The 10,762-nt window shown below is 41.1% G+C and overlaps 1 non-coding gene across 1 annotated transcript; it reads right to left on the bottom strand.

The window, feature by feature from the left end:
* Nucleotides 1-2,704: 2,704 nt before the first annotated feature.
* On the bottom strand, nucleotides 2,705-2,811 carry LOC120653143. Its single transcript, XR_005666823.1, has one exon. It is a non-coding gene; the product is annotated as a small nucleolar RNA R71 (small nucleolar RNA).
* Between the last annotated feature and the right edge of the window lie 7,951 nt (nucleotides 2,812-10,762).

Raw genomic sequence — 10,762 nt, 5'->3', positions numbered from 1 at the left:
GGGAAAGCGACACGTGGCCCAATAAAAATGGGACACGTCATGCTAACGGACGTTGGACGAACGTTTGGGCTAGCCATTTATGACGGAAAACAATGTTACCCTGACGAATCGGGTTCGTCATAGTAGATCACGTTTCTGTGACGGAACAGGTGTTCCGTCACGCTAGATCAAATCTGACGCGTGTTTGTTGACGGCTGTTAGAGCACAAAAAGAGCCGTCAATTTAAAATGAGAAATTGTCAAATAATGTCACCAATAGAAAATATAAGGGTTAAACTGATAGAATTCCATAGTTTTGGTGAATTACTGATTTTCCAGGGACTCAACAGAAAAACTGACAAAAGCGATAAGAACTGCAGAGCATAATTAGGATATTTGGGCGATGGTACACCCTAGAAGACTCTAGAAGATGCAGGAAATCGCCGAGCCAAAAGAGAGCTGGAGAGGCCGCCAGGTGGGGCCGGCCGGCCTGTCAGCTGCCCCATTTGCTCCCTTGTTTCCGTGGTCGCCAAGATGATCAATTAGGGTTTCCATCTCCACCGTTGATGAGGTTGTTACGATCCAAGGGCTCGCGTGCGCCCCACCGAACTACAAATACCCAGCAGGAGGACCCCTAGAGAGGCACCCCACAACCCTACAATCCCATCTCAACTCATTCGAGAGAAGAAGGCCATCAGAAGAATTCCACAAGAGCTCCATCATCTAGGATTAGAATAGATTATAAGTAGAAGGAGATCAAGCCTAGCTTGGAGCTCCGAATCATCAGGAGAAGAGTTCTGGTAATAGTTCTAGTTCTTGTTCTAGTTCTTGATCTAGATCTTGTTCCTGTTCTTGTATCTCTCATATTAGCTATGATTGCTACAATCGATCTGACATTGTTCTTAATTATTATATTCATCATGTTTATGCAATACTTAGATTTCATAATAGACATAGAGAGAGATCTACTTCATACTTTATCTCAAGATCATATAGCGCTCATCCTAAGCTGGCTAGGGTGAGTGATAGTCAAATTGTAGGCGTGGTGCCTAGATGTTGTCTATCTGCAGATGCACCCTATTGGCCGGAACGCGTGGTAGCTTGCGGGTGTGACTTATATAGACCCGTTGAATCCTTTGTAGTCCATCTCCAGTCTTTAGGCCTAGCAGGACCTGGCTCTTCAGTTAGCGAGTACTCTGTTTGCAAGCTTTCTCTAGAGTGTCCCTTCTGTTTTGTTATTAAGTAGTTCACTCTCTCAATGATTGTTTAGCTTTGACTGCACTAATATAGTATGTTTAGACTAATGCTTGGGTTATTTAGGAGTTATTCATTCTAACTTTTATCTATATCTGCCTAGTAGAACTAAATAGAAATGCTCTGAGTGAATTCTTATGATTGGATAAGTTTTCATTGTTACTATTATTATCTTTATCTTTATCTTTATGAGTTACCCCTGTTGAGTAAGTGCACTGTCATAATCACTTCACTCCACTCTACTCTACTCTAATCTACTCTACTCTACTCTATTCTCTCTATGCATGATTATTTTACTTTACACTCTGCTCTACTCTCCACTATACTCCATTAGCATTAGCATTAGTGTTAGTTTCACTCTCATCATACTTTGCTCTATCATGACCATCAGTGTTTAATCATTATAGTTTTATCCTGTTGTTTAGTTTTAGTTTCATGAGATGAATGTTTATGGCAAAATATAAATGACAGCCTGGGTTAGATCCTGGGTGAAATGCTCACTGTGGTGTTTATCTGTGCGCTTGCGGATAAGACCTTATTCTTGTTTAGCATAGTGATAGTACCAGCATCTCTGGCATTGCTGCTAGTGGTGACAGCCTAGCAATTCATGTGATGCTAAGAGATGTCAACAAGCATTTCTGGTGCCGTTGCCGGGGATGTGTAATTCCAAAAGCACATCCCTAACCCTAAGTTGTTATACATTCCTAAGTTGTCATTCATCTTTAAGTTTGTTATTTATCTCAAAGATTTGTTATTCACCTTTTAAGATAACAGGATAGGATAAAGTAAGATGTGATAAGATAGGGGAAAGTGAAGTGGAGTAAAGAGTAAGAGTAAGAGCAAGAGCAAGAGAAAGAGAAGATAGAGAAGAGTAAAGAGAGAGTGTGTGATTATTGTCACTTTACTCAAACAGGCTCACCCTGTCGCTGCAATTATCTATTGTCTATGCAGGGTGATGTATGAGAGGTTTTGATCTGCCGGAGAATTACATTGACAATCCAGAGTTAGTTTTGAGAAGGACTAGAGCCAAGCTCAAAAGGATCTCTACATTTACACCGGAGGATCAAGTGATTAAAGGAAGGTGCTTATCACTTGAGTTTGAAGCTATGGGTGAAAGAAGTCTACGAGAGTTTTCAGCTCCAACCACCGCTAATATTCGAACGGAACCTAATGTCAACATCGGTGACAATGGATTTGAGCTCAAGCCTGGACTCATCAACATAGTTCAAGCTAATCAATTCAGTGGGAAAGCACATGAGGATGCAAGCACTCACCTCCAAACACTTTTTGGAGATTTCTAGCACGTTCACTATCAAAGGAGTATCAAGAGATGCCATATTACTCCGATTTTTCTGTTCTCACTACTGGGAAAGGCGAAGCAATGGTTCTATGCTAACAAAGAAGGGAACACTACATGGGCGAACTGCTCCACTGCCTTCCTTGCTAAATTCTTTCCTGTGGGCAAGACAAATGCTCTACGGGCGAAGATATCATCTTTCCAGCAACAATATGACAAGTCAGTCCCGGAAGCTTGGGATTGTTTCCAGGACTACATCGCCGAGTGTCCTCATCATGGAATGGAGAATTGGCTACTCATGCAAACTTTCTACCATGGACTTACAAGTAGCACCCATGCTAATGTGGATGCTGCTGCTGGAGGATTGTTCTTGTCACTCACTATCGCTGATGCAACTGCACTCATTGAAAAGATGGCGTCCAACCAAGGCTGGAATGAACAACGCACTCAACCACCTAAGAAGAGAGGAGGAGTCCACCAACTTGAAGATGTGGATATGCTGAACACCAAGATGGATCTGCTCATTAAGAGATTCGATGCAACCATCACTCCCAAGAAGGAAGTCATGCACATTTACGATTCTCACATGACATGTGAAGAGTGTGGTAACACGGGCCACTCAGGAAGTAACTGCCCTGAAATTCAAGAGGATCTGAAGTACATCAACAAAAATTATCGTCCTCAACAGAATCAAGGATGGAACCAGCAACCAAGGCAAGGCTACCAAGGTAATTACTCAGGTAACTATCAAGGTAATGCTTACAATAATTCTTTCCAACCACCCTTGAGGGAGTTAATTTCTGGCCAAACTAGAGTTATTGATGGTTTAGCAAAAAGATTAGCCGCTAATGATAAAATTCTTGAAGGAATCAACACTAGATTTGAAGGTTTCTCTTCTGCAATTAACAACCAGATTAGCTTTAAAACATGATTGAATCTCAAATTTCACAACTTGCTGCTTCTGTTCCACCTGTGGATAAAAATAAAATTCCGGGACAGCCGGAAGATCTAGAAACTGCGCACCTTGCAGACCTTTATGATGCAGGATAAACAGCTCCAGCACCACCACGTCATAGCAGATGGCTAGATGAAGTTCTACCAGAGAAGAAGGGTGATCCAGGGAGACCTATCATCCCTATCAGTATTGGAGACAGCCGAGTCTTCCAGGCCATTTGTGACTTTGGAGCTAGTGTCAACATCATGCCCAGGGTAATTTATGATTCACTACATGAAGGCCCTATGGTCCATACAAGTATGTGTTTGCAGCTTGCAGATCAGACGTTGTGCTACCCCAAAAGAGTAATACATGATGTCCCTGTACATGTGGGAAGTTCTTTTGTACCAGCAGACTTTGTAGTGATCGATGCAGGACTAGAGGAGACGACACCAATCATCTTGGGAAGACCTTTCCTATGCACTGCTGAAGCCATCATGTATGTGGAAGGCGCCAAGATCATTTTCAACATTAAGGGGAGAATAGAGAAATTCAAATTCAAGGGCAAGAAACTCCACCATCCTGACACTACTACACTAGCTGAGAAGACGAACTCAAGACCAAGAGAGAACAGAGGAAAGCAACCATAAGAAGAAGAATCTGCCAACCTTGTCAACGCAGTCAAATCAACTTGGGAAGGAATTTTATCATCACCATTCATTCAGAAGAAAGAAGACCCAGGAGTTCCAACCATTGATTGCAACATCAACAAGTGCATCTTCTACAAGACTTATTGTGATACAGGATCAGACGTCAATGTCATGGCCAAGACAACATATGAGTTCCTATTTGGCAATAGACCGATGCATCCTACCTATGTACACATGCAGATGGCTGACCAGACATACAGAATTCCAGAGGGAATAGCAAAGTACGTTATGGTTGAAATTAGAGGTCACTATGTTCCTACTGACTTTCTAGTGCTGGATATGGGAGCAGAAGATTATGATCCACCACTCATTCTTGGAAGACCATTCTTAAACACTACCAACGCCGTTATCCATGTCAGAAATGGGGAGGTTCATTTCTGGATCTCTGGACAAAAGATCCGCTGCTACTTCAACAGCTACACATGAAGAGCCAAAGAGGATCACAAGAAGATGCAAATCTAACCGACAAAGAAAGAACCAACTACCAAGAGTGGAGGAGGGGACTAAGAAGAGTGAAGCCACTGCACTGCACGAAGACAAAGAAGGAGAAGCACCTAGACTTACACCTCAAGAAGAAGCAATAATTGAGCAAGACGCACCAACAAGGGAGTCACCATCTGACTCCATCAATGCATTCGAAGGATGAACCAGACAAGAAGTCCGGTTCGGCGGACTTTAATCACCGAACCCTCGCTGGGAGGTAAAATCGGTATTTATCCTCATATTTACTTCTAAGCAATGCATCTCTTATTTTCCTTTAGCATATTTATTTTCTGCACTGCATAGGAAAAGAAATAAAAATATTCATCTGCATTAGAATAGAAAAACCCAAAAACTCCCATGTGGCTAGGTAGAAGGCGCCACCAGCTGATCTACCCACTATGGTGGCACAAAAATATTTCTTTAGCAAAGTTACTTTATCAGTCTTACATATAAAATTGAAAAATCCAAAAATATATTATGAAAAAAAAAACAAATCCTGTTTACCGATAGATATCTTTTAAGGAAATAGACACACAAAGTAGTATCCCTAATGCTTAATCAGTTCCACAAGCTTTGTTGTTGTCTAGTGAGCTTTGCAGGATTTGAGGGTGAGACAGGCCAATAGTTTGTCCTTCCTAAAGGGATCAAGATTTAAAGACTACGTCAACATCCAGCTTGGGGGAGGAGCAATCCCCCTATCACCATCATCATCTACTACCATCTATATTATTTATTTATCTAGACATTTATAAAAAGTGTAAAACAAAATAAAGAGTCTTAATGAGTCTTAGAATTTTAAAGAGTCTTAGAGTTTAGAGTCAACAAAAAGAGAGAACAAGAATAAACATTTTGATCTACCTTAAATATGTATGGATATGATGAATAGTTGCTCTGTTGAAGTTTCTTTCAAATACCTTGCCTGAAATCATCACTTATGCTTTAAAGTTTAAATTCGTGGGTTGCAAAATGCCTGATCAAAGATCTAAGTAATTGATAAATACATGATAATCTGAGCTGCTATTTATCTCGTTCCAAGTTTCACTAGAGTTCTGGAGATTTTATTTTGAAAATCATAAAAGTCACATGATGAGTTCCTGTATGACATAGCTTAACTTCCTACCCGGAGCCTAATAATGATATTATACTCTAGCTATTTACTTTGTGTTGAGCTTTGTTAATTCTTGTGGCTCTGGTTGAGAGTTTTGTCATGCTCTAAAGATCAAGGTTTTGTTTCGAAAATAAAAGATTCACTCTTCCGAAGTATTATTGCGTTAGAGGCATGGGGCTATGCAAAAATGGACAAAAGTCCGACATATATGAAAATAAAGTGAGCTTAAAACAAGGGGTGCTCCGACACCAGCCCGAGAGGTAACAAGGGGTGCAAAGACACCCGCCTGAGTGAAAAAAAATGGGTGCACAAGTACCCGGCATAAAGAAAAAATGATAGCCCATGGTGCCTCTAATAAGCAATATGCCAGTAAGAGATAACACCATTTTTAAAGGTTAATGTCTTGATCTATGAGTATGACATTTTTCTCCCTAAGCTCCAGGCTTTGACTTGGCAATATATGCATAGTAAGTGTGCTATTAACCTTCTAAAGCTCCAGATATATTTAATAATTTTGAAAATAAGGCAAAAGCCTCGGGTGAGGAATAATGAAAAGATAATGAGAGACCTGAGAGATGTCATACACAGGAGTCTCTGAGTTTTATTTTGAAAACTTGCAAAACTCCAGGATAAAAGTGAAATAAAAGAGCTTGACACATAGTGCTTAATTTATCATCCTGTTTTTCAGTTGCTGAAGATCCGAAGAAAGGTAAGAAGCCCCATGATTATATATTCACTCTAAATTTTTCAAAGGCAAGAGTACTTGTTGGAAGTAACAATATTGCAGCAACTCCTGATCCTTTACCTAGATGTTTTGCTAGGGACTAGCAAAAGGTAAGCTTGGGGGATCTTGTTGACGGCTATTAAAGCACAAAAAGAGCCATCAATTTAAAATGAGAAATGGTCAAATAATGTCACCAATAGAAAATATAAGGGTTAAACTGACAGAATTCCACAATTTTGGTGAATTACTGATTTTCCAGGGACTCAACAGAAAAACCTGCAAAAGGGATATGAACCGCAGAGCATAATTCAGATATTCGGGCGATGGTACACCCTAGAAGACTCCAGAAGATGCAGGAAATCACCGAGCCAAAAGAGAGGCGGAGAAGTCGCCAGGAGGGGCCGGCTGGCCTGTCAGCTGCCCCATTTGCTCCCTCATTTCTGTGGCCGCCAAGATGATCAATTAGGGTTTCCATCTCCACCATTGATGAGGTTGTTACGATCCAAGGGGTGCGCCCCACCGGACTATAAATGCCCAGCAGGAGGACCCCTGGAGAAGCACCCCACAACCCTACAATCCCATCTCAACTCATTCAAGAGAAGAAGAAGGCCATCAGAAGAACTCCTCAAGGGCTCCATCATCTAGGGATAGAATAGATTAGAAGTACAAGGAGATCAAGCCTAGCTTGGAGCTCCGGATCGTCAGGAGAAGACAACTGGTAATAGTTCTAGTTCTAGTTCTTGTTCTAGTTCTTCATCTAGTTCTAGTTCTTGATCTAGTTCTTGATCTAGATCTTGTTCTTGTTCTTGTATCTCTCATATTAGCTATGATTGCTACAATCGATCTGACATTGTTCTTAATTATTATATTCATCATGTTTATGCAATACTTAGATTTCATACTAGACATAGAGAGATCTACTTCGTACTTTATCTCAAGATCGTATAGCGCTCATCCTAAGCTGGCTAGGGTGAGTGATAGTCAAATTGTAGGCGTGGTGCCTAGATGCTATCTATCTGTGGATACATCCTATTGGCCGGAACGCGTGGTAGCTCGCGAGTGTGACTTATATAGATCAGTTGAATCCTTTTAGTCCATCTCCAGTCTTTAGGCCTAGCAGGACCTGGCTCTTCAGTTAGCGAGTACTCTGTTTGCAAGCTTTCCCTAGAGTGTCCCTTTTGTTTTGTTATTAAGTAGTTCACTCTCTCAATGATTGTTTAGCTTTGACTGCACTAATCTAGTATGTTTAGACTAATGCTTGGGTTATTTAGGAGTTATTCATTCTAACTTTTATCTATATCTGCCTAGTAGAAATAAATAGGAATGCTCTGAGTGAATTCTTATGATTGGTTAAGTTATCATTGTTACTATTATTATCTTTATCTTTATGAGTTACCCATGTTGAGTAAGGAGTGCACTGTCATAATCACTTCACTCCACTCTACTCTACTCTACTCTAATCTACTCTACTCTACTCTATTCTCTCTATGCATGATTATTTTACTTTACACTCTGCTCTACTCTCCACTATACTCCATTAGCATTAGCATTAGTGTTAGTTTCACTCTCATCATACTTAGCTCTATCATGATCATCAGTGTTTAATCGTTATAATTTTATCCTGTTGTTTAGTTTTAGTTTCATGGGATGAATGTTTATGGTAAAATATAAATGACAGCCTGAGTTAGATCCTGGGTGAAATGCTCACTGTGGTGTTTATCTGTGCGCTTGCGAATAAGACCTTATTCTTGTTTAGCATAGTGATAATACCGGCAGCTCTGGTGTTGCTGCTAGTGGTATCAGCCTAGCAATTCATGTGATGCTAAGAGATGTCAATAGCGTTCTATGATGAGTCATTTTTCGTCATAAATTCATCACTGAAGCTTTGCTGTGATGGAAATCAGCTTTCCTATGACAAAAGTGAGCCGTCATAGTAGCCAAAATCTCTACTAGTGGAACCAGATTTCATTCCGTGTGAAGTTGTTCAACTCTTCTTGCATGGCCATCACCCAATCCGGGTCACCAAGTGCATCCTCCACCCTAAGTGGTAACAAAGGAGAGACAAACGAGTAATGTTCACAAAAATTTGCTAAATGGGAATGTGTAGTTACCCCTCGCCGTATGCTCCCCAATATGCTATCAACAGGATGGTCCCGTTGAATGGATTGATGCACCCTTGGATGAGGCACTTTGGATCTTCTTTGAATTGGGCTTTCATCATTGCTTTCTTCATCTTGATTGACTTGAGGATCATCTTCACTTTTCTTGTCTTGATGATCATCTTGATTATTCTCTTCTACTTGTGGTGGATCTTGGACTTCTTGTTCTCTTGTGTTATGGCCCCTTGACGTTGATGCATCACCATGGGAGTTGGTTGACATTGAAGTATCACCATGATGCATATGTGGGCCTTGATTGATTTGCACTTGTGCTTCATCATCATCTTCAACGGGGTTGACTTCACCGGTTGCAAGCTTCTTCATCACTTGATGATATGGTTCTTCTTGGCCTAAAATTTCAGCATTGACTTGCTCCTTTTGAGAGCCGTCGCTTTCATCAAAAGTCACGTCTACCGCTATCTCAACTAGACCGGTGGTCTTGTTGAAAACATGGTAGCCATGTTCGTTGGTTGCATAACCAAGTAAGAAACCTTCATCAACCTTTGGTGCAAACTTTGAGCTTTTGGATTTCTTGTTGAGTATGAAACACTTGCATCCAAAAACTCTAAAGTAATCCACCTTAGGCTTTTTACCAGTGAGGAGTTCGTAGGCGGTCTTGTTCATAATCTTGTGAAGATATAGCCGGTTGATTGCATGACATGCTGTGTTGACCCCTTCCGCCCAAAACTCTTTCTCCGGAGTCTTGTACTCATCCAACATTGCTCTTGCGGCTTCAATGAGTGTCCGATTTTTCCTTTCCACAACACCATTTTGTTGAGGACTGTATGGAACCGAGAACTCATGCTTGATGCCTTCTTCATCAAGGAATTCTGCAATGTTGCTGTTCTTGAACTCCGTCCCATTGTCGCTTCTAGCTCTCTTGATCTTCACATCAAACTCATTTTGAGCTCTTCTTGTAAATCTCTTGAAGATCCCTTGGGTCTCACCTTTATCTCTCAAAAAGAATACCCAAGTGAAGCAAGAATAATCATCAACAATTACAAAACCATATTTGTTATTGTAAGGAAAATGGACCCTTGGCCCATTTAGTTTGGATTTTGGTGTTTAATGATCAACATGACCAAGTTGGACTAACAAGTTTGCAAGTGTGTTTTGTTGTAGTTCAATAGGATGCATGGTAAACACTCAAGACAAGATACTAGAGGATGTATTGGCAACATAGGAGTGAAGATACAAGTCCAAGATGCAAAGAAGTTGCAGCCCGGACACAAATATACAACAATGTTGAAGCCACTAAAGCCGAGACAAAGAGATGGATGAATTGGAGTTGTCTCATGATTTTGGAACTGCTCAAATGGATATGGCACAAGCTCAAAGCTGTAGAGCTTTTCATAAGCTATCCAAAATATCCAAGATCATCAAAATCGGAGTTCGGAGCTAAAAATTATGCCCGAAATACGAAAGCTTGGCGTGCTGAAAAAGACAGCAACGGACGGTCCGGTGCTATGTGATCGGAGCGCCCGGTGCAGCGTCCGGTGCTCACTAGAAAACAGGCCTGAAACACATGAAAGCACAGGAGCATCCGGTGCGAACAACTGTAGCATCCGGTGCATTCCAGAGAGGTTCCAGAGAGGGGTTATGAGCACAGGATGCGTCCGGTGACTTTGCATAGGATGCTGGTAGCGTCCGGTGACCCTGAAAATGGCCTCCAATGTCTAGTTTTTTATGGAACTCTTGTGTATTGACCAGAGCATCCGGTGCTATACCACAGGAGCGTCCGGTTGCCCCGAAATCAGCAGGATTTGGCCTCCAATGGCTAGTTTCTTGATGGGGCTTATAAATACCACCCCCAATCGGCCAAATGAGATGAGAGGGAGCTAAGGAAAGGTTCAAAGGTGCTGCTACACCACTTTAGTGCTCTCCACATGCTTAGTGTTTAGTGATTCACTTGATGATTAGTGTAGGTGCTTTGCGAAGTGCTTAGGCTAGTTAGACCACCGCTTATGCACTTGCTCTAGGGTGCTAATAAGGACCGTCAACAAAGTCAAACTTAGAAACAGATGAACATCTTTTTTAAAACATTTAAATTTATACTATAGAAAACTTTCCCCTCCTTTGGACTAGAACAGAAGATCAACTATTTCAAATATTACT

Source organism: Panicum virgatum, chromosome 9K, assembly GCF_016808335.1.
Source record: "Panicum virgatum strain AP13 chromosome 9K, P.virgatum_v5, whole genome shotgun sequence".
Taxonomy (NCBI): Eukaryota; Viridiplantae; Streptophyta; class Magnoliopsida; order Poales; family Poaceae; genus Panicum; species Panicum virgatum.
This window is presented reverse-complemented; position numbering and strand designations above follow the sequence as displayed.